We start from the raw sequence: 4,807 nt of genomic DNA, 5'->3' as shown, positions 1-4,807 counted from the left end.
TATGTTGGTCAGTCTGGTCGGTGCTTAAATGAGAGACTTCGCGAACACAATAATAATTTGAGAACATTTACTGGCAGCAATCTGGCTTTACACTGTAAGGAATGTGGTTGTGTGCCATATCTGGACAAGTGCTCGATCGTCGGCAGACACCGGGATCAGTTAACTCGCGAGATTATAGAAGCAGCTCGCATCGCTGCCTTGCAAGACATATGTGAAAGCAAGCCGTCTATCTCCCTGTCGAAAAGAGAGCTGGCCTTCTTAAAGATTAACTGAGTTGTGCATGTCCGTTGTTCCTCGTTCACCTGGTTTTCTTTATCCTTCCGAGCGCATGCGCCTTGTTCTCCTCACGGTCCACGTTCGTTTTGGTCGCCTAGGTTTCTTTCAGTCGGAAGTTAGCGCCTGTGTTGTCCGTCTTTCTATGTCCCTTGTGCCGTTTTTGCGCGCCCCATATAGGAGCCTGCGGCTCAAGTTTGCTGGCCATGTGGCGGCGGAACGTGAACTACTGGGAAGAGAAGCAGCCGGTGCGCGCCGTTGCGCGGCGGCAAACAAGTGCGTGCGCACGCGTTCCGAGGCAGTCCTGGGCGCAGCAGGGCGCCGCGGCGCCGCCAGATTTGTGCAGTTGTTCGGCAAGCGTGTTGTGGAATTTGCACAGTGACAGAAGCGGCCCTACCTAAGCGGAGCCGGGGCCCGAAGTATTGCTGTGTTGTCGGCTGCCACAACAGTGCGGAAAACACCAAGGGACTTGATCTACCTGTAAAACTGTACCGATTTCCGGGGAAATGGTATGAAAAAGAAAGACTTCAAGCGTGGATAAACGCAGTGAGGAGGGTTAGGTAAGTCCCTACAGCCATGCCGTGCTTTCGGCTGTGGCGGTTTGTATTTTGTGTTCGTTCGTTTTGGTTACAAGCCGGTACTCAATGCTGAGCATGCACGCGACGACTGCACTGATGATTACGGGTACTTGTGTTCTCGCAAGCACAAATGTAAAAGTTGGATTGCGATTGCGTAGTGGCTTTTGATTTCCTGTATTGTTTTTTTTAGGTGTGGCCGGCGTTGTTACAAGTTCGCACATGAATATGCTAGCGCGTTTAAATAAACATTGCGCTGTTAGGTGATTACAGTTAGGCGCTGTCAGAGCAGCTTTATCACATCGGAACGAACTGCTGAGATAAAGGATTGGTTTGTGAATTCTACGCCCGAAACCACCTCAGGCAATATGATACACGCCGTAGTTTGCTTTGTTTTGTTGTGAATTTATACGCTGTTTTAACCTGTGAATCACACTTGCACATATTATGCTATATTCGAGGAGCTCGTGAATTATTTGAGTTGCTCCCTTCGGAACTTGTGCGATTTCGTTTGTGTCTGTGCGTGTGTCTATGTTTGCCTTGGCAATTGATAATAGAAAATACTATTCTTTCCTATGCATAGCCCTGATGGAACTGTTTGGTTGCCTAAGGAGCACACAAGAATTTCCAGCAGACATTTTGTAGGCAACTGCAAGAGTGACATTAGCCAACATCCAGCCTACATCCCTACCATTTTCCCTCCGATCTACGGAAAAAAAGCACCTGACAGGGAAAGAGCGCAAAGGTATGAAAGCAAAAATGTGAAACTGCCAGTGTAAAATGCAGCCTTGTGTTTTTTAGTGAGTTCTGCTTTTTTATTTCATACTTTAAATCCTGTCACTGATTGTAACAGGGAGGGCATTCAAAAGGGCAATGAGATAAAAATATAGCAGTTAATTGCACGATGAGCTTGGCTGCACCCTTTTTAAGGTTGGCAGTAATATGTTACCTTTACTGGTTCAATGCAGGTGGCAAAGGCGTCTCAACCAGGCAATATCTTCTAGACAGCTCGGTGCAGGAAGTGAAAATCCATCATGAAGTACAGACGATGAAGCGACAATGCATAAACCAGGAACCTCCATTACAGACTGTCGACATCAGGACATTCACATGATGGACCTCAGTGATGCACCTCTGGAGATGAGCGCAGCTGTGGCTTCGACAATCAGCACAAGTGATTCGCATCCTTCAATGAGTGTGTGCGTCACAGGAGAAAGTCATTTCATTGCAAAGGGAGATGCTGTAAGAACACCTTTTAATTATGGGATCATATTTCTTTCTATAGAAAAAGCTTGACACAAATCCAACATTAATCCAACACTGTTCTCCTGTAGCACTGAGAACATATCTGTGGAATACAACATAGTCATTTATACATATTTTTTTTCAGGCATCCCAAACCAAAGAGAGTGTTGCTCAAGGGAAGCTAACTATACTTCTTTCTGCAACAAATGGAACTCATGCATCTACTCAAGTTGTGCACACAGAAATGAGTGACAAGGTTGGACTATGCTGCGGTTTCCCCTTATCAGTTGTGCTTAACTCTAGCTAACATTTTATTAAGGCTAGCAGAGGATTTATTTTTTTCGTGCAATTACCTTTGTTGTGAATTTTTCTTCCCGTGTAACATTTTGTTATTTTATAGTAGTGGTGCTTATTTTCTTTTGGGAATGAATGAGCATAGTTGCAGGGGGATGCAAATAGCATTTTTCATTGGTTAGTCCTGTTGCTAAAGTATATTTGCCTGTAAATTGCACCATGTTCTCTGTTTATTCTGCTGCAGGTTGCAAGTACGGATGGCAACTGGAAGAAAAATTGTGGATTTCAAGGCTTTCAGTCTCTAAAGGAAAAAGAAAAAGTGCTGCAAGATTTATGTGGAGTGGCACTGCAAGTTTTCTGCCTCCTTTTGATCCTGCTGCCTCCTACGAAGTACAGGCGCAATACTATGTCAAATGAAGGTAGGCTGTGCTTGTTTCTCGCCAAGCTACGTCTTGGGATAACATATAGTGCACTAGCAGTAATTTTCAGTGTCGCACCCTCAACAGCATCTACTGTCTTTAGGAAAACACTTGATATTTTAAGCATTGCTCTGAAGGATTGGGCCTTCATGCCTTCCCGGAGAGCAATCAAACTTTCTTTGCCTGCCCCATTTAAAGAAAACTACCCGAACTGCACCTTAATAATAGATTGTACCGAGATCCGCACTGAAGCACCCTCAAACCCTTACTGTCAACATATTTTATATTCACATTACAAGGGAGGATACACGCTGAAATTATTAATTTGTATAATTCCTAATGGTATGATAAGCTTCGTATCAAAAGTTTATGGAGGGCGACATACTGACTCATTCATTACCCAAGACTCTGACTTTCTGGAGCTCGTTAGACCAGGCGATTTAATTTTAAGTGATAAAGGATTTCCAATGCATCCGCACAACGGTAGAAGGGAAAGGTGCGGTGCTACTCATGCCTCCTTTTAATTCAACAGGTGGTCAAATGTCTGATGATGACATGGACATGACTTACAAGATTGCCTCTATACGTATCCATGTTGAGAGAGTAATCCAAAGATATAAAATTTTTCATATTCTAAGGAACAGAGTACCACTTAGCCTGATACCACACATGAAGAAAGTATTTTCAGTGTGTGCTGCCTTAGTAAATTTGCAACCTCCAATAATTAAGCAGTAGGCCTGCTTTGCTTGATGTAGTCCATACCTTAGTTTGCATGAATTAGATTCATAACAGTTCATGTTAGCACTCAAGTGAGTTCACAACTCTTAATTGTATGCATCTCAGCCAATAAATGGGTATGCTAATCACAGCACTGAGAACTTTTGTTTTACTTACTTTTGTTGTGAAAGGTTCTGTGTTGGTCACCATGTGTTTCGCACAGCAGATCTGTGCTTTTAACTTTTTATTCTCCCATAGATGGCAGCAAAATAGTGAAAGCAATGGATGCAAGCCAGTACATGGCACTGAAATGGTATCACAGAAATATGGCTTATTGAACATCACTTGATATCACCTCATCATAGGTGTAATGGTAAGAGATAGGAAGCGTGCACAGTGGGTCACAGGACAAACTTCAGTTAATGACATTCTTGCCGAAATCAAGAATAAGCATGGGCAGAACATGTAATGCGAAGAAAGGATAACCGGTGGTCACTGAGGGTAACAACATGAATTCCAAAGGAACTAAAATGTAGCGAGGGGCGGCAGATAATTAAATGAGATAAAGAAGCAAATCAGGGGTCAAGTGGGTGCAAGCTAGCACAGGACCAGGTTAATTGGAGGAATATGAGAGAGGCCTTTGCCCTGCTTTGGGTATAGCCAGGCTAATGACGATGACTTCATATCACAGAACTCTGATTTATTGCACATGAGCTACACCCGACTACACTTAAATGAGATCACTTAGATATCTGACTAGCATAAACAGAGCTACACATCTGGGTTGTCAGCCCAGATGTGTTTACAATAAAAATGCAGTACAATGCACCGAAATTTAATGTAGTAAAAGCTTGAGACTGTTGTCCTTTGGACATAAAGCTCTTGCAAACCAATGCTTGATGCTTCCTCTAATTAGTCATGTGGTCTTTGCATGCTACTTTTAGCGCTATATTATTGATAACATACATTTTTCAGTTTTACTTGTGCTTTACTAAAAAAATTTATTGCATTTCACTGTTTTTTACTGAAATGCAATTTTATTATGGATGAAATATGTTAATGCTTTATCTGGCAAATTTTCCTATGTCATGACTAGGGGCCACTTGGACTAAAAAATGAAAAAGCTACCATTAGAACAAAAATTCATGCTCAAACACATAAAATCTCCAGGTGTATTAAATTAACATGGCACGTCCTTTCAAAAGGCACCTGTTATAGCCAGAGTTGCTTCATGGCAATAAATATCACATAACATAACACATTTTCATTACACAACTTCTGAAT

At 42.4% G+C, this 4,807-nt stretch overlaps 1 pseudogene; it reads left to right on the top strand.

Annotated features, from left to right (window-relative positions):
• Window positions 1-479: 479 nt before the first annotated feature.
• LOC144102771 (uncharacterized) lies at window positions 480-3,579 on the top strand (annotated as a pseudogene).
• The last annotated feature ends 1,228 nt before the right edge of the window (window positions 3,580-4,807 follow it).

Source organism: Amblyomma americanum, chromosome 8 (genome assembly GCF_052857255.1).
Source record: "Amblyomma americanum isolate KBUSLIRL-KWMA chromosome 8, ASM5285725v1, whole genome shotgun sequence".
In the NCBI taxonomy this organism is placed as follows: domain Eukaryota; kingdom Metazoa; phylum Arthropoda; class Arachnida; order Ixodida; family Ixodidae; genus Amblyomma; species Amblyomma americanum.
This window is presented reverse-complemented; position numbering and strand designations above follow the sequence as displayed.